At 46.0% G+C, this 19,994-nt stretch overlaps 1 protein-coding gene across 1 annotated transcript in view; it reads right to left on the bottom strand.

The window, feature by feature from the left end:
- Positions 1-19,635, bottom strand: part of LOC146813076 (uncharacterized) — a 63,801-nt gene extending 44,166 nt beyond the window's left edge. The window contains exon 1 of the mRNA XM_085620066.1: positions 19,094-19,635. The gene's annotated coding sequence lies outside the window, so the exon portion shown is untranslated. The remainder of the gene's footprint in view (positions 1-19,093) is intronic.
- Between the last annotated feature and the right edge of the window lie 359 nt (positions 19,636-19,994).

The following is a 19,994-nucleotide window of genomic DNA, read 5'->3' as shown; positions in this document are numbered from 1 at the left end:
TCCTTGGATAGAATTTTTTGGTCCTATTCAACATAGACTCAATGCAAACACATAATGATGACCATAAAAACATAGTTAAAGGCCGCAACTGGAACTGGACCTTAGAGACTCCTATGGCTTTTAATAATACATACAAGAAGGTTAAAATTGGAAGGCCCACATTTCGTGTCGGGTTGCGTATCTTTTTTGATTCAGTTCCAACACAAAACTTATTTTGGGATTTACTAAGCCATGCAAAGCCCGATTTGTGTGGCTTATGCAAAGAAAAATAAAGCACAGCAATGCATAGTGCAGCCTTTCGTTCCTTTGCGTTGGGGAGGCATCCCATGCGAGTAGCATGGTCATCCCTGTGTATCCACACATGGATTTTGATATAAATTCAGATTTACTGTAAACCTGGGCTTGTGCCTCAATTGTGCACCTGCTTGATCTTGGCTTAACGAATAGAAAGATCTTTATTTCTCCTCATTACTTCCTCTTTCCATGTGTGATGCATTATGCAGCACACATACAAAGATGAATAAGCCTCTAAAAATTGTGTTTTTTTGTGCTGCAGGAAACACAATCCTCTAAACACACAGCCACTTGAGCACCATGGTACAAGGGCACCTGCGTTGGCGCTAGTCAGCCACAAACGTGCCCACGCAAGGAGAGAGTTGAACAGCAACTTATCTTTGTAAATATGGCACAGGTCAGCTCTCGCCTCTTCAAGCAACGCAGTGACTTGCCTTGCTGAGTTGCACTGCATGACAGATTAGTAAATCTGCCCCAAAGTGATTGCATCACTTCTGTCACTGATATTACTGCAACAAATCTTACAATTTGCCTCTCTCCTCAGAGCAACCATCCAGCACTGCCCAGAACCAAATATAACTTATGTCCCTGGTTTCCCCAGGCACACAGGTCAGAAAAGGAGAGTTTGAAAAACTTAGAAAGAAGATGGCGTAAATCATATAATTCTTCAGCCTAACTTGATTATGCTAAACAAATGCATAGATGCCGCCATATAGTTAGGACCCAAAAGAAACCCCTACTACTCTCAAAAGATTTTAAACGTTAACAATTCATCAGTAGAATTTTTTTAGAACACTTGAAGATTTGGTTCTCGAAGATTTGAGTTAGCCAAGCTCCATAAGTAACACCGTCACTCCCTCCCAAGGATTAGCGGACACCTTACCAGTTTTCAAATGTCTTAATGTTTCGAACTGAAAAAACCCCGCAGAAATTCAATAGTTATAGTTATTTCAAGTAACTATAACTCTTGCCCCGCCATCAGTGATGTCAATTCCGTTTCCATCAGTGATGTTATCAATGATGTCATAGACCATGTCATGAGTGTTGTAATATGTGGGGTCATAAGCAGTGCATAGCAATGACACAACATATAGTTACCTGAAATAACCATAACTGACAATTTCACCTGACTATAACGTGATTTTAACCTTTGTTTTTTTAAGTGGATTTCCAAGTTTTTTTATGCAAAGTAAGATATTATTACCCTACCTCACTATGATGTCGCCTTCGCATTTTGGGTTTTCAGTGAATATCTAGTGTTTTTTTTTTTGCAGTACAAATTGTAAATGACTTTGCGCCTCATTTGCAAACTTTTGGTGTAGGGCAGCGCCGCAAGCCTTCTTGCTGCGCTGTCCTACCTCAAAAGAGATGGACTGGAATGCGCTGTATCTATGCGATAAGGCGCATTCCTGTCCTCTTTCCCGGCTCTGGCGCACAATTGGCTGCCATGCGACAATGCAGGCATCCTTGCACCATGTTTCAAGTGCATCTGCGTTGTGGGAATGATTGTTTTTGTGCAGAAAGGGACACCTTCCTGCACAACAACAATCAATGGAGGCGATCCCCACCTTCTACGTGTGCTGCTGAATGCAGCACACGTAGGAAGAGCAAAAACATGGAGAAATAAAGTTATTTCACCTAGTGGGCCTCCCGTGGGGAGGCGTAAGCCTCGACACATTCCCAGGTGTACAGAATATTGTAAATCTGCCATGGGTGTTATGTGGGAACACACAGTGTTCGCGTCTCAATCGCAGTGTGTGGAAACGCAGTGTGAGGCAATGCAGAGATTTGCGTTGTGTTGCCTCACACCATATCTGCAGAGCATGAAAAGCCACGCAGGGCGGCCTTACGTGTCCTTATAGATATAGCACTGGACTGTGTGCTGCCGTAAGGTCAATAAAAGTGATGTTCTGGTGCTGCACAGGGGCTTGTAAGTAAGTGCCTCTGCTCCTGTGTAGCTTGGTGTGGATGGCACTGTGCAGATCCTATGCTTACAAACTTTACTAGAAAAATAGGCATTTGAGGTGAGCAGGTTTTAGAGTGTCACTGGTATTATAGGATGGACTATATAGGAGCTGCTTGCCACCTAAACTTGGGAACTACCCAGAGTTCTCTGCTTTGTTTTCGTATAATTTATCCAGCACTCTAAGCCTGAAAGGGTATTGTTTTGACTTACACTGAGTGCTCCCTGTGTATAAATGGCAAAATACTTTGTCCCCTTCTAGCTCAACGTGGATGGCACTGAGCTAATCCTATGCTTAAAAACTGCTAGAAAAACACATTTACCGTGAGCAGATTTTAGAGTGTCGCTAGTATAGTAGGGTGCTCTATATAGGGGTTGCTTTTCACCTAACCTTGGGAATTACCCATATTTCTCTGCTTTGATTTTGCATAATTTATGTGCCACTCTAAGCCTGCAAGGGTATTGTTTTCATATAAATATATGTGTACACACACACACCCCCACACACCTGCGTACGTTTGTGTGTACTTACTTCACATTTCAAAAAAATCTTAGAAATTCAATGAGAAAACCTAAGGTAAAAGGGACGCTATAGATAGGTGAAATGTCAGCTAAAACATACAATTTTAAACTTATATAACACTGACATTTACCAGTTATTGTTATCTCAAGTAATTGTAGCTTGTGCAGTAAAGTAACAATATTTTCGCCTTTGCCATGCACAGTTGTCATCAATTATGTCATTTTAGATGCTGCAGTGATGTTATCAGTGATGTCATAGAACATGTCATGATTGATGTAATAAGGGAGGTCATTAACAGTGCATGGCGAGGGCACGTGTTATAGAGGCCTGTGGCCAGGCACTGCGTCCAAACACTGCAGGTAGCCAAACCCCATGCCGTGCACAGCTTTCGACTGTGCATGGCATGGAGTTGGCAACAGGCACTTCCTCCACCCCACCTTTTACTGCCTTTTTTAAGTTTCTCCTGCACATGGCTTGTGCCGTGCTTGTAAAATCTCTTGTAAATGAGAAAAAAATCTTTAAAAAGACCTATTAGTTACCTTTACTTACCATTTGTTGGCTACCACGTCTCTCTAGTTTTCGTGGCTCTCATTGGTCAGATCCTCCTCCTTGCTTTGACTTCCTCCGAAAGCTTCGCCATATGTCCCTGCCGTGGAGCTTGGTTTGAGTACTGCTTCCTCTGGCCAGTGTCCTTCCACTGTGCATAGACTCCTCCGGGTACTGTGTTTTTTAATGCTGGACATGCACTTTTATAGCGTGCATGTCTCAGCAGTATGTCTCCTTCACTCCTCCCGCAGTCGATTCTGTCCCCCCTCCTCCATCCGTTGTTCTGCACATGTACATATTAACAAACTAAGGGCACTCATTCAGGAAGAACGGAACATTAGGTTTCTCTTGCAGATTGTGCTGCCCGTGGAGGCATTACCAAAGATCTGTAACTTTTTTGGACGGGTCCAGTGGGCTCCTGATTTCCCTTGCACCAAAAAAAAACTTTTAGCTGATGAGATTTGTGCCTGACTGGTGCAGCAGACTCCGAGCTGCCTCTGCAGGCACTCGAAATGCTTCAGAGTTACTGCTCTTGGCATCTTAGCTCCTCTCCGATCAGTAAATGCCCCGGCCGCAAACCACAGACTCCACCGGCGGGGGCTTCTACTAGTGAAAACGTGAATAAACAGCAGTGTTCTACGAGTGAAAACGTGAATAAACACCCGGTCTTCTATCGGTGAAAACGTGAATAAACACCCGGTCGTCTACCAGTGAAAACATGAATAAACACCTGGTCTTCTAAAAGTGAAAATGTGAATAAACACCTGGTCTTCTACAAGTAAAAATGTGAATAAACACCCAGGCTTCAACAAGTGAAAACCTGAATAAACACCTGGTCTTCTACAAGTGAAAATGTGAATAAATACCTGGTCTTCTACAAGTAAAAATGTGAATAGACGCCCAGGCTTCTACAAGTGAAAACATGAATAAACACCCCGGCTTCTACAAGTGAAAAAACGTGAATAAACACCAGGTCTTCTACAAGTAATAACACGTTCGCAGACAGCTGTTGTTGTTACAAGCTGTCTTTGTTTTTGCATGTTCACACAACTAATTGAAATCACTTTAACAAAAACACTTTTTTTCGATAACATTACTTATAAAACTTGTTTTTATATTAACATCTTGCAAAGTACTATTTGGTGTGATACTTTTGCCTGCATATCTCAAAGGAAACCATTTTTTATTGGATACAAATACCCTTCCTGACAAAGCTTTGGTATATACAAGGTAAATCCTACCTGGTATCTGGTATCCTACAAGAACAAACATTGGAAATGGAATAGGTCTCGCATTTGTTTGATTTTGAGCTTTTGGCGTTGTAAATGGCAATGTTTTGTACCCATGTGTTATGGAGTGTATGTATGTGGTGTGTTGTGGAATATTTTGAGTTGGATTATAATTGTTATTTGTGGAGCACCAAGAAGCATCAGGAAGGATATTGAGGAGGTGAAGAGCAGCATGAGGCACAAGGACGGAGAGTGAGGAGAAGAGAAGCGTGAAGCACAAGGAAGGAGAGTGAGGAGGAGAGCAGCATGAGGCACAAGGAATGAGAAGAGCAGCATGAGGCACAAGGACGGAGAGTGAGAAGAGCAGCGTGAAGCAAAAGAAAAGGAGGGTGAGGAGAACAGAAGCGTGAGGCTGAAGGAAGAGTGAGGAGAAGAACAGCGTGAGGCACAAGGATGGAGAGTGGGGAGAAGAGCAGCGTGAGGCACAAGGATGGAGAGTAAGGAGGAGAACAGCGTGAGGCACAAGGATGGAGAGTGAGGAGAAGAGCAGCATGAGGCACAAGGACGGAGAGTGAGGAGAAGAGAAGCGTGAATCACAAGGAAGGAGAGTGAGGAGGAGAGCAGCATGAGGCACAAGGAATGAGAAGAGCAGCATGAGGCACAAGGACGGAGAGTGAGAAGAGCAGCGTGAAGCAAAAGAAAAGGAGGGTGAGGAGAACAGAAGCGTGAGGCTGAAGGAAGACTGAGGAGAAGAACAGCGTGAGGCACATGGGCGGAGAGTGGGGAGAAGAGCAGTGTGAGGTACAAGGATGGAGAGTAAGGAGAAGAGCAGCATGAGACACAAGGAAGGAGGGTGAGGAAAAGAGAAGCGTGAAGCACAAGGAAGGAGAGTGAGGAGGAGAGCAGCATGAGGCACAAGGAATGAGAAGAGCAGCATGAGGCAAAAGAAAAGGAGAGTGAGGAGAACAGAAGCGTGAGGCTGAAGGAAGACTGAGGAGAAGAACAGCGTGAGGCACAAGGACGGAGAGTGGGGAGAAGAGCAGTGTGAGGCACAAGGATGGAGAGTAAGGAGGAGAACAGCGTGAGGCACAAGGATGGAGAGTGAGGAGAAGAGCAGCATGAGACACAAGGAAGGAGAGTGAGGAGAAGAGCAGTGTGAGGCACTAGGCCAGAGAGTGAGGAGGAGAGAAGCGTAAGGCACAAGGACATAGTGAGGAGAAGAGCAGCACTAGGCAAAAGGACAGAGTGAGGATAATCGCAGCATGCAACATAAGAAAGGAGAGTGTGAGAAGAGCAGCATGAGGCACAAGGACAGAGAGTGAGAAAAGCAGAATGAGGCACAACTAAAGGAGTGGTGGCTGGTCTATAGGGGCGCCGGAGCGGCGCCCCACTAAGCATCAACACAAAAAAGAAACTCTGTTCGGTCAACAGGAATGTAAGCAGGCGAATTGACAGCTTTCACAATTCGTCGGTTTACATTTCCGGCCTGTGCTTCACACAGGTGAAAGTGCGCATGTCAACGCACAGCTCAGGCAAAAGCAGGAGGAGTCCAGAAGATGGTCTGACTGCGCATGTGAGAGAGGAGCGCTCTTCATTTCAGCCCCTGTCTCACATTGACAAGGCATTAGACATGCTGCGCATGCCTAGTGTAGTGCAGCATGTCTAAAGATAGCATCCTGCTAGGGCGGTGACGTGTTTTCGACACAGTCGCCCCGTGCCCTGCCAAATGCCAGGATACAGCCGACTAGCCGGGTAAACAAGAATCCAGTCTTCTGATTTGGCAGTATCAGCATGTGATCTGAAAAAACATCTCCCGCGATTCTTTACTTGTAACAACCGAACCGGACTTGCGCGCTTAAACCCCGTACACTCCATTGCGTCAGTTGCGGTAGGTAACTCGGACAGGGGGAAGGAAATCCAAGGGTGACTGGCACAAATGAGGAGGAGAGGGGTCATGAAGGGACACCACCCTGAAACAGTGCACTACGACAAGCCACCCCCGCAGGAGTAGTCACGGTCACACAGGCTGAGACAAAGCGAACTTTGAGAGCTCAGAGGAGTCTGCCCTCATGAAACTCCCCCTCTTATCTGCCGGTGGTAGTGGAGTTCAGCCGTCCACTGCTGCCTCACGAGGATGCCTGCAGGGGCCAGGTGAAGGACATCTTCCTCAGGTAAGACCATTTATACTACCAAACAGGGGGCGAGGAAAATTTCACCTCTGCACATTCACACAAAATGTACCTGATGTAAAATGTACCCCCTGTAAATGGCTTTCGCTTTTCTGTGGGAAGTGTGTCCTTGTGTTCAGAAAGCCTATGTGATGCTATAGTAAATTGGTACTTTTATAGTTCACTGTGCTGGTTACCTGCATCCCCTCGCCTAGGTGCAAACCCAAAGGGTGACTGGCTGGGACCTCTCGTCTAATCCCTGGTTTGCTGTTCACCGCTGCCAAGTGGACTCATGCCATGACGGTTGGCACCATTAGCCAGCGTCTACTTCTTAACAAATAGTATTTTTCATGCTATGACTTTATGGCTATACTTTATAATGGGAAAAATACAACTGCAAAACCCAGAATTCCAAGGGCTGTTGGATAAAAAAGGTGTTTCTCGTGCCAATTGGCCAATCGCTAGCCACGGTGGTTGTTTGTAAGCTCACTGTAGTATTTCTGCTCGAGCAGCAAACACATAAATGATCACAGACGTGAAAGGTGCAACACAACAGGACTGGCTGACAAGTGGCCCTATGTCATGTGCGACACTTTGAGACAGTGCAAGTTCTTTTTAGCTAATAACATTTTGATTGTTTCGAATTGCTTTTTTGGACCAATCCCTATCATGTTAAAAGTGGACCACAAGTCCCAGCATGCAGTTTTCTGTTTTCAGAACAGCCAGAAATGACTGAATGAGCCACACATGACATGGGGCCACTGGACAGCTATGAAGACCAATTTAAAACTGTAGCTCTTCAGTTCCCTAGGGGGTATATCATTTTGTCTAAATACACAACATCACTTTGCGTTCCACGTTACAAACGTGTGTGCCTGGATTTCAGATTGAGTGGAGTTTGAGCGTGTACTGTGGGCTCTTGAGTTCTGAAATAGGGGGTCGTCGCTGCTAATGAGGAACATGTGGATCTGTTGATGTAACGCAGAAGAAGCGTGTGCGTAGAGGACAGTTTGAGTACAAGGCATTTTTAAGGGTACACTCAAATTGCTTGAATTACATAGTTAGTTGCAGCGGCAGAAGGTAGTTGCGGATATGGGATATAGTTTAGGACAGCACGGAGGGAGCTGGGAAGCTGTTTCCTTTTAGAGTTGGATTTGGATGCAACAAAGGGAAGGGGTGGAGGGATACTGATCAGAATTATGAATGCATGGTCAAATATGTATTAGAATGTGGATATAATACTACAACAGAATGTGCTGCATTATGAGGCACAATTTGTCATTTCTTGCTGCATAATGTGGTCCTCCTATGGCACACAATTCCAGTGACCCTAATTGAATCACACAGATTGTGACACAGACACAAGCAAGACACATAATCGGAAACACAGACACCAGCCCTCCTCACACAAACACACTCACACTAATATCACACACATCAGTATCTCACGACACGGCAGTCACGTAGTGCAACATCACTTTGGGGTACCAGTGTTATAGCCAGGGCCAGAGGATTTATTCGATGCTGCTGCGTTTTAGGCATAATTATAGATTTGATACCTCAGCTATATAATCCATCATCTACAGCCTAAGGTGAAGATTTTAACAAAAACTATCAGAAAAATGACCAAATGTTACTAAAAATGCAGTAATATGTGGCTGCACAGTGGCAGGCCCTTCGCATAGTGATAACATGTGCACAAAATGACATAATATTGAAATAATAATACCCTGCATTACACTGTAAAATGTAGTCAACCCAGCTGCATAATTTGGTACTTCCTGTTGCATAATTCCAGAGGACCTGATTAAAGTGCTGCTGCTCTTATGGTCCTTGAGAGTGGTGGAGAGAAGCAATGGAGAGAGATGGGAGGGTAATAGGGTTCATAAGGAGGAGCCTGGGGTATTGCTGGGTGTATTGCATTATTAATCTTCCTGCTTCCTTAAATGTGCTTGCAAATGCTCAATTTATCCACTCTTCTTTCAAAATTTTGAATCCCCCCCGAGACCCCCGTAGGTTGTTCACGCGCGCACGCCGCAGTGCAGTACGCCAACAATTTTACGTCTCACCACTTTCAAATTTCATCAGCCGCCACTGGAGAAGAGCAGCGTGGGGCAGAAGGACGGAAAGTGAGGAGAAGAGCAGCATGAGGCACAAGGACGGAGAGTGAGGAGAAGAGCAGCGTGAGGCAAAAGGGAGGAGAAGAGCAGCGTGAGGCAGAAGGAAGGAGAGTGAGGAGAAGAGCAGAGTGAGGTAGAAGGATGGAGAGTGAGGTGAACAGCAATGTGAGACACAAGGACGGAGAGGGAGGAGAAGAGCAGCATGAGGCACAAGGACAGAGAGTGAGGAGAAAAGCAATGTGAGGCAGAAGGAAGGAGTATGAGGAGGAGAAGAGCAGCGTGAGTCACAAAGAAGGAAAGTCAGGAGAAGAGCAGCATGAGGTAAAAGGAAAGGAGTGAGAAGAGCAGCATGAGGCATAAGGATGGAGAGTAAGTAGAAGATCAACTTGAGACAGAAGGAAGGAGAGTGAGGAGAAGAGCAGCGTGAGGCACCAGGAAGGATAGTGAGGCGAAGAGCAGAGTGAGGCACAAGGAAGGAGAGTGAGGAGAAGAGCAGAGTGAGGTAGAAGGATGGAGAGTGAGGTGAACAGCAGTGTGAGACACAAGGACGGAGAGGGAGGAGAAGAGCAGCATGAGGCACAAGGACGGAGAGTGAGGAGAAGAGCAACATGAGGCACAAGGACGGAGAGTGAGGAGAAAAGCAATGTAAGGCAGAAGGAAGGAGAATGAGGAGGAGAAGAGCAGCGTGAGTCACAAAGAAGGAAAGTCAGGAGAAGAGCAGCATGAGGCAAAAGGAAAGGAGTGAGAAGAGCAGCATGAGGCATAAGGATGGAGAGTAAGTAGAAGATCAACTTGAGACAGAAGGAAGGAGAGTGAGGAGAAGAGCAGCGTGAGGCACCAGGAAGGATAGTGAGGCGAAGAGCAGAGTGAGGCACAAGGAAGGAGAGTGAGTCACAAGGACGGAGAGTGAGGAGAACAGTAGTGTGAGACGCAAGGACGTAGAGCGAGGAGAAGAGCAGCACTGCATGTAGAAAACCAAGCGCTGGGCTCTGCGCTGAGCCAGCAAAGCCCGTCATGATAGGTCTTATATGTTATACAGGAGTAAGTGATTGTCTGACATGACGTGTCAACCAGGCGCTATCAAAAAGTAACGTTCTTGAGCAACATTCCCTGTATTGTACACCTTTAGCCATGGACTGGAGACAGGTCGTGATTTTGTGTACTATTCAAAGAAAACCCTAAGGTCAAAGGAGTTACACCAGCAGAGGCTAATGGGGCACTAAAATGCGCTTCCATATCCTATGCTGCCTTGTACTGGCATTTGCCCGAGAGGCTGGGTTCTATTGTCCAGCTCCGGGGTCAAGGACCCTGCAACACCTGGATGACCATCACCTCTTATAAGACCCTAATTGCACAAACCTACATGAATTAGGTTACAAGAAAGTATATAAAAACAGAAGTGCTCCAAGCCAGATTCGGGGTTTCTACAATAACACAAGCTCACAAAATGGCACCTGTGTCAATATCCTTAGGAAGATTTCCTGCCAAGTTTTATGGCCTTTGCCTAAAAGCTAGCCCAATACATCTTTAACGCAAATGGAATCAGATCCGCTTGCCAAACAATTTTGTTCTACATAAAAGGTCCGACACCGCAAACCATGGCGTTTTGTAAAATTCCTTTTAAAAGTGAAGACACTCAAACAGCCCACAATGAAATCTTTAGGAAGTACAGAGCTCGTACATAAGCCATCTCCGACAAATTTTGCACAAGTTATTGTCAGGATATCAGCACGAATGGCAAATGCACCGCACTATAGCAACTCACCGTGCAATTAATGAAAGAAAAAGACATGCACGTTAGTTTTAGCGCCACCCCGCAGTGACGATTTCAGAACGTATGGTGCCAGGACTTGCAGCCGCTAGGTGGCGCACATCCCCCTGTTAATCACCGCCATAAGCAGAGGGAGTGCACTTCAGCACATTGCCTTCGGTTAGATTTGGACCATACTAATCACTGATCAACTTTACTTTTGTTTTACTGTTTCCGTAACTTATGCCAGCATATGCCATATTAGTAGTTAGTGTAATTTAGCTCACTGTGATGATTTTATTTTTAATTGCCTGTTTCTCTCCACTATTTGGTGTAATTTGGTTACGTTTTTGTTTTTCAATACCCAATTTCAATGTTTTTGTTCATCATGCAAATAAACCTAAACTTGAAACACCGAGGAATCTCTTTGGGTAGATTGGATCGCAATGCAGGGAAGAAAGTGAATTAGCCATGATACTGCTTACATGATATAAGAACAAAAAGACAAGCCAATGCTGCATGTGAATTTGCCTGAATTTTTTCTGCTCCCAGAATCAAACAGGGGCACAGACAACCAATTGTTCCGTTGGATTTAATCCTGTGACAAATTTTTTAGTTCACGTTTAGAAACATTTTGAATTTAACAATACATATACATTACAAAAAACATGGAAAACACTTAACTTGATGATGACATCATTAGAAACAATTAGACACCACTATATTCATTCATACAATCACCCATGAGGACAACATTCATACTACTCATACTACTCGTACAACCAAACTAACGTACAACATAAGACAGAAATCTTCATTCAATAAATCTTTACAAAAAGGCCATCAAATCACTACTGTGCATAATAATGAGGCATAACGCTGTTTTTTCGCAAGATTGGCCGTAGAAAAAACCAGGGTCTACGCGTTTCGAATCCCTTTGTTGAGGGGATTCTCGTCAGGACCAACACTTGACTTAAACTAAGGAACGGGGAACTCTGCCCAACCGGGTGTGTGGAACGGTGTCGGGTTGACTGAAGGAATTTCTTTCTGAAATCAGGACAACCACGAGGTTTTCCGAGTGTAAATGGATACTAAGGAATATCTCCAAAGGAGGGGGAGGAGGATTTAATCCACTGCTCGATCGTCTACTGTCCGCGGCAGGAACTAGCGCGGCGTGAACTCAGTCGGCCGTTTTGGAGATATTGTCATGCTTGGAGTATCTCCCGTCCTCCATCGGATGGTGTTAAAACTCCGAGTGCTTCTACCTTGCTTTCGACTCCGGAGTACTTCAGAAACTGTTTCAGGACAACCACGAGGTTTTCCGAGTGTAAATGGATACTAAGGAATATCTCCAAAGGAGGGGGAGGAGGATTTAATCCACTGCTCGATCGTCTACTGTCCGCGGCAGGAACTAGCGCGGCGTGAACTCAGTCGGCCGTTTTGGAGATATTGTCATGCTTGGAGTATCTCCCGTCCTCCATCGGATGGTGTTAAAACTCCGAGTGCTTCTACCTTGCTTTCGACTCGTCGAAAGCAAGGTAGAAGCACTCGGAGTTTTAACACCATCCGATGGAGGACGGGAGATACTCCAAGCATGACAATATCTCCAAAACGGCCGACTGAGTTCACGCCGCGCTAGTTCCTGCCGCGGACAGTAGACGATCGAGCAGTGGATTAAATCCTCCTCCCCCTCCTTTGGAGATATTCCTTAGTATCCATTTACACTCGGAAAACCTCGTGGTTGTCCTGAAACAGTTTCTGAAGTACTCCGGAGTCGAAAGCAAGGTAGAAGCACTCGGAGTTTTAACACCATCCGATGGAGGACGGGAGATACTCCAAGCATGACAATATCTCCAAAACGGCCGACTGAGTTCACGCCGCGCTAGTTCCTGCCGCGGACAGTAGACGATCGAGCAGTGGATTAAATCCTCCTCCCCCTCCTTTGGAGATATTCCTTAGTATCCATTTACACTCGGAAAACCTCGTGGTTGTCCTGAAACAGTTTCTGAAGTACTCCGGAGTCGAAAGCAAGGTAGAAGCACTCGGAGTTTTAACACCATCCGATGGAGGACGGGAGATACTCCAAGCATGACAATATCTCCAAAACGGCCGACTGAGTTCACGCCGCGCTAGTTCCTGCCGCGGACAGTAGACGATCGAGCAGTGGATTAAATCCTCCTCCCCCTCCTTTGGAGATATTCCTTAGTATCCATTTACACTCGGAAAACCTCGTGGTTGTCCTGAAACAGTTTCTGAAGTACTCCGGAGTCGAAAGCAAGGTAGAAGCACTCGGAGTTTTAACACCATCCGATGGAGGACGGGAGATACTCCAAGCATGACAATATCTCCAAAACGGCCGACTGAGTTCACGCCGCGCTAGTTCCTGCCGCGGACAGTAGACGATCGAGCAGTGGATTAAATCCTCCTCCCCCTCCTTTGGAGATATTCCTTAGTATCCATTTACACTCGGAAAACCTCGTGGTTGTCCTGAAACAGTTTCTGAAGTACTCCGGAGTCGAAAGCAAGGTAGAAGCACTCGGAGTTTTAACACCATCCGATGGAGGACGGGAGATACTCCAAGCATGACAATATCTCCAAAACGGCCGACTGAGTTCACGCCGCGCTAGTTCCTGCCGCGGACAGTAGACGATCGAGCAGTGGATTAAATCCTCCTCCCCCTCCTTTGGAGATATTCCTTAGTATCCATTTACACTCGGAAAACCTCGTGGTTGTCCTGAAACTGTTTCTGAAGTACTCCGGAGTCGAAAGCAAGGTAGAAGCACTCGGAGTTTTAACACCATCCGATGGAGGACGGGAGATACTCCAAGCATGACAATATCTCCAAAACGGCCGACTGAGTTCACGCCGCGCTAGTTCCTGCCGCGGACAGTAGACGATCGAGCAGTGGATTAAATCCTCCTCCCCCTCCTTTGGAGATATTCCTTAGTATCCATTTACACTCGGAAAACCTCGTGGTTGTCCTGAAACTGTTTCTGAAGTACTCCGGAGTCGAAAGCAAGGTAGAAGCACTCGGAGTTTTAACACCATCCGATGGAGGACGGGAGATACTCCAAGCATGACAATATCTCCAAAACGGCCGATTGAGTTCACGCCGCGCTAGTTCCTGCCGCGGACAGTAGACGATCGAGCAGTGGATTAAATCCTCCTCCCCCTCCTTTGGAGATATTCCTTAGTATCCATTTACACTCGGAAAACCTCGTGGTTGTCCTGAAACAGTTTCTGAAGTACTCCGGAGTCGAAAGCAAGGTAGAAGCACTCGGAGTTTTAACACCATCCGATGGAGGACGGGAGATACTCCAAGCATGACAATATCTCCAAAACGGCCGACTGAGTTCACGCCGCGCTAGTTCCTGCCGCGGACAGTAGACGATCGAGCAGTGGATTAAATCCTCCTCCCCCTCCTTTGGAGATATTCCTTAGTATCCATTAACACTCGGAAAACCTCGTGGTTGTCCTGATTTCAGAAAGAAATTCCTTCAGTCAACCCGACACCGTTCCACACACCCGGTTGGGCAGAGTTCCCCGTTCCTTAGTTTAAGTCAAGTGTTGGTCCTGACGAGAATCCCCTCAACAAAGGGATTCGAAACGCGTAGACCCTGTTTTTTTCTACGGCCAATCTTGCGAAAAAACAGCGTTAAGCCTCATTATTATGCACAGTAGTGATTTGATGGCCTTTTTGTAAAGATTTATTGAATGAAGATTTCTGTCTTATGTTGTACGTTAGTTTGGTTGTACGAGTAGTATGAGTAGTATGAATGTTGTCCTCATGGGTGATTGTATGAATGAATATAGTGGTGTCTAATTGTTTCTAATGATGTCATCATCAAGTTAAGTGTTTTCCATGTTTTTTGTAATGTATATGTATTGTTAAATTCAAAATGTTTCTAAACGTGAACTAAAAAAATTGTCACAGGATTAAATCCAACGGAACAATTGGTTGTCTGTGCCCCTGTTTGATTCTGGGACCAGAAAAATTTCAGGCAAATTCACACGCAGCATTGGCTTGTCTTTTTGTTCTTATATTATAATTGGTTTGGCCTTGCTGCCATACGAGCCAGAACCCCTTTTGGTTTTCTAGGTACTGCTTACATGAGGCACGGTCTCCATTGTCCTGGGACTGTTTGTTAAGTTTGGCGCCCTATAGGTGGAGGAGCGCACGCTACAGCCGCTACCTTTGCAGTGTGTTACTGCTGGATATTTAGTGAGTCAGGGTGAGTACGGCGCCGCTTCAAGGACACCGCGCTCGTTTTTTTTTTTTAACTTTAACACTGAGCACGGAGTCCTTGAAGCGGGCACTGCGTTCAGTGGTAAAGTTAAAAAATATAAATAAACCGAGCGCGGTGTCTTCGAAGTGGATGCCGCGCTCAAATTAACATATCAAACGAGTGTGATGACATGAATAAAAGACACGTGGACGCTGCGCTCAAATTAACATATAAAACGAGTGTGAGGACATGAATAAAAGACATGTACCTCCACCGTACTGCCATGGACCAAGCTGTCACCATTGCACGAATAAAGAAACAAGACTTTGGAAACATGATCCGGCACTACACGCTTCCTAAAGATAAGAAATACCCTCAAGACAGCCGTCAAGCAAACGATCCAGTACGGATGGGCCGTACCAAAAGGAGACAGGGCGGAAACAAAGAAGCCTCCTTTTCAATCGGAGGTCACAGTTTAGCATAAACGATGACGCCAGCCAATGAAAATAATAGGCGGGGCTTCAAATCCCCTTCTGAAATCTCCTCTACCACAATATGTCTGGCAGAGCGAGCAGCGAATGCGTGCTGCAATGCTAGGTAAGACCTAAAAAAGCACATTAACATTATCTCTGTGCTGCTGGCCCATTAACGCTTCTTATGGGGCGGGGTCTGGGTGGTTTTACGCATTTATCATTTTTGTAACACTTAAGTGAAATCCGTTTTACTGACTGATTCAAAAGCCATAAAGCAAATTCTTCAGATTTCCGGGGTGGCCGTTCAAGCGCCCGGAGGACTTCCCGTTGTCAAGGCATATGGGCTTAGATAACTGTGGTGACAGAGGACAGGGGCTTTTTTGCTACTGTCTGAGGATAGCACTATATTTACATATAACCTGCAGTTAAAACTCAGAAGCTACCAGCGACACACACAGATCTTTACAGCAGCCGCTGAACCCGCTGAGGCATCTTCTTGTTGACTTCGACATCAGGTACAGTGGCTTCGCTGTGGCCTGTTTCTGACTGTACTCTCCTTTCACCTAATGGATTAGTTCAACCCTGTTGAACTCCCTGTCCTGGTATTGTGTAAAAATCTGCAATTGGTCAATATAATATAACTAGGATTAATGTCATGTTTTGCAACTACCTGATGTGAACTACAGGGGACTAAAGAGGATGTGTTTTAGAAAGTGCATTCTGCCACGGCCTTCCAGCTTAACAGCATGGTGATTCACTGGTACTATTGATTAACAACTCAGATGCACACATTTTATCGACTTCAGAAGAATGAGTGCCTGAGTTGGCCCACTCTGGATTCACAAGTGTGGGTTGCACAAAGATCTCAGCAGATGCAGATGGGCTGTTTAACTGCTTTCGAGGAAACGCGTGAGATAAAAGAAGGGGCTCAAATCCGCCTGTAATTTCCATGTTAAACAACCTTTTCAGCCTTGGATCACCAAAGGTGAGATTTGCAGGCCTTTCAAGCCCTGCGAGCACATCCAAGCGTCAAGGCATGTGGGCTTAGATAGCCAGTGACAGAGGACAGTGGCTTTCCAGTAAGTCTGTGCTGTGAACTCCGCTCGTGTAGTTTGCGGAGCTTTCCGAGTTACGCGGAGCTAGCAGAGTTCCGAAAATACTCCGCTCCTTGTAGCGGAGTAGAGTTTTTTCCCTCACTCGCATTCATCAACGTCAAGTTGGCGAGCGCGAGCGAGGAAAATCCACCTCCCAGTGACATTTTTCCTCGTTCGCGAACGTCAACATCAAGATGGCGAGCGCGAGCATGGAAAATCAACCTCCCAGCCAGATTTCTCAACACGGCGGTCTGATTTCTCATTACGAGTGGTCACATATACTCGCGACCGCTCACGTTGAGAAACAGTCCGTTCACATTGAGAAAGCTGCTGCTAGAGTAAAAATCTACTTGAGCGGCAGAAGGGAAGCAGCGCCAGCTTGCGCTGTGCATGGTGCTGTTCGCGATGATTGCACAGTGCGGACAAGCACCTGGCACTGAAAATCACTGCGAAGGACATTTATCTAAAGAAACTCCGCCGCTTGCGGAACTCCGCGTAGTGCGGCGGAGGTTTTTTTTGCACTTCGCGGAGTTTCGCTAACCCGGCCCAGGCTTGCTTTCCAGTTGCCGCCTGAGGATAGCACTATTATGGGGTATATGCACAAGGGAAGTGGCAGAGAGAGGCGTTAGCCGTCCTGGCTTAACGCCTCTCTCCGCCACTTCAGAAACGCAAGGCTGCACCACATTTACAAGAATATTGCAAGGGTGTCTGCGTGCAGGGGAAGCTCGTTTATGTGCAGGAAGGTCTCCCTTCCTGCAAAAACAAGCAGGAAGGTCCCCCTTCCTGCTCATAAACAAACTTTAAATGCTGGTTTGTAACTTCTATGCGTGCTGCTTAATGCAGCACATTAATGCAGCACACACACAAGTTGCAAACCAGCATTTAAAAAAATTAATTGTTTATGTGCAGGAAGGGGGAACTTCCTGTACATAAGTAATCATTGGCCTTTTGCTGTTGTCATGCGTGCTGCACAATGCAGCACACATGAAAACAGTAAAACGAGGAGAAATGAAACATTTCTCCTCGTTGCGCCAGGGTAAGACTAGGTTTTCCCTGGTCTTAATTCTGGCGCTGCCTCCTATTTACACTGCCCTTGTAAATAGGAGGCAGAGTCAAAATCAATTGGTGTTGCGGTGGAACCCCCACTGCAACACCCACTGCCCACCTCTTTCATGCTGAGCATAGCGTGAAAGGGGGCCTTATTTTCGTTTAGCCAATTTAAGCGGCTAAACGCTACCTTGTAAGTAAGGCAAAGCCCCTATCGCCACAGGAACGTCCTAAAAAATGACGTTCTCGTGGCTAGACGGGCTAATACATTTTCCCCTATGTTTCATATAAGTGTATTTTTATTATTGCAGCATGGGTTTGGTTTTGTAATAATATATTCATGCATACTGACCCTGTTGCAAAATGTCCCATATTGAATTGTGTTAAATCTAGCCACCCTCCCAGCCTCATACATCTATCCAGCTATTCATCCATTCAAGTACTCGTTTATCCAGCCAAGCTGTAGATAAGATAGCTCAGTGGGTTGGGTGCCTTCTGACCAGCTCGGTCTTTGGCTTCCAAGTTACAGGTCTGACTCCTGAGACGGCTGGCTCGTCTTTCCAACCATTTAGGAGAGAGAAAATGAGGAGAAGGGAGCTGGGCAATGAAAGCAAACACCAGTCGGGGTGAGGCCAAACAGGGATCAGTTGTGTTAGCTGCATGAATAGTCAGTGTTTACTGCAACACAATTCATTCAGATGGCATTTAGAAAGACATTGACAGTTTGGGATACTGGGATGTGTAAATTGCAGTATGACATCCACCTCACACGAAGATTGTTTTTTTTTTTTTTATATATTGCGAATTTGCTTTTTCCACGCATATCATTTACATTACAAAAGGTCACGTTCATTAGGTTTCGTTTAATACAGTGCTGTCGGTGTAATAATTTGTAAACAAAACAAAAATTAACAAGCACTGGCAAAGCTAACAGGGTTCTACTATGCGAAATCTAGTGGCGTTGTCAATGTTTTTTGGACATCTTGCACAGCAGCGTTGGCTGCACAGCAGCATGGCTTAAAGTAAACAAATACAATGTCTCTACGATCAGCCGTGTTGCGGAGGAGCCCACACTGAGCGTGTGAGAAGGAGACAGGCAAAGGAAAGGGAGGAAGAAGGTGAGAAAGAAAGGGAAAAGAGACAGGAGGGGTAAAGCAGTAAAAGAAAAGGGAGAAGTCCAAGGTGAGGTAGAATGGAGAGATGGGAGAGAGGGAAAGTTTACAGGCAGTGAAAGAGGGAGTGAGGAGAAGTGAAGCAAAAGAAAGTGGTGGGCAGAACTAGACAGAGATGAGCATAAAGGAATGAGAGAGAATTGAGATAGAGAGAAGGTGTAAAGAGACAAAGAAGAAAGGCAGACAGAAGGTTAGAATGACTCTAGAAGACGAAAAGGAAGATGAGAAAGAGCCAAAACAAAGAGAAGAAGGGAAGAGAGAAGACGAGAACGAAGCCTACGGAAAGAGATGTACTTCACAGACCTGTGGACAGCGGAGAGCGAACTGGGACAGAGAGATGGTGTAAAGAGGCAAAGAAGAAAAAGCAGAAAGAAAGTTAGAATGACACTAGAAGACGAGATTGAAAAAAAAAGGGAAGATGAGAACGAGCCAAAGAAAGAGAAGGAGAGAGAATAGGACCCCTGCAGGAAGAGATGTCGTTCACACACCTGTGGGCAGCGGTGTCTTCTGGTCTGCTGCAGTTCTCTGGAGAATGTCCCCTCTTTAATCCCTTCTCTTTTCTTCCGTTTTCGTCTCTTCTCCTTTTCTCTGCGCTTTCACTGCCCCTGGAGTTTCTCCCCCTCTACCCCTCTGCTCCTCCTCACTGGCCTTTCCCTGGAGTTCTTTCCCCTTCCTCTCTGCCGTTTCCCTGCCCCCTGGAGTTTTTCTTTCCCCTCTTCTCCTTTTCTCTGGACTTTCCCTGCCCCCTGGAGTTTCTTTCCCTTCACTTCTCCCCCTCTCTGCCCTTCTCCCGCACCCTGGAGTTTGTTTCCCTGTTGTTCCTGCTGCTTCCCTGTCAGAGTGGAGCTGGGCAGGAGAGAGCCACCCCCCAGAGAGGCCCTGTCCTCCTCCAAGTCACGGGAACATGTCCAAAGTCCCTGCAGCTACGGCGTCCATGATAACAGAGCGTCTTCACCTGCACTTAGTGGCCTTGTGTAAGCACAGCGCTTGGCGCGGCGCCAAGAGGCCTGCCCGCCCGGGCGCTAGGTTTACTGCTCTGTACCAGGAGGTTAATGTTTACCCGGCTCGGCTGCAGGCGCACAAACACCCCAGAGGGGGATTACAGCCGTCCTAGGCCGCATGCGCCAAGAGATATCAGCTTTTTAGCGCGTTTTTACCCGCGGGGCAGCAAGGCGCTACTTGAAAAGTTACTATATTATGCTATATGATTTATAAAGCGCATAGCTGCCCCAACAAGGGGGCTTCTTAGCGCTGGACCCACATAATGCAAGAACTGTAACTGATAGCTAATCAGAGGAAAAAAGAGGGAGGGGTGCTATATGGATAAAGGCCATGTCTTCAGAGCCATCTTATCAATTTTGGGAGGCCACTCTCCAGACATATTAACCA

Source organism: Triturus cristatus, chromosome 7, assembly GCF_964204655.1.
Source record: "Triturus cristatus chromosome 7, aTriCri1.1, whole genome shotgun sequence".
NCBI lineage: Eukaryota > Metazoa > Chordata > Amphibia > Caudata > Salamandridae > Triturus > Triturus cristatus.
Note: the sequence above shows the minus strand (reverse complement) of the source record. Positions and strands in the feature narration are given on the sequence as shown.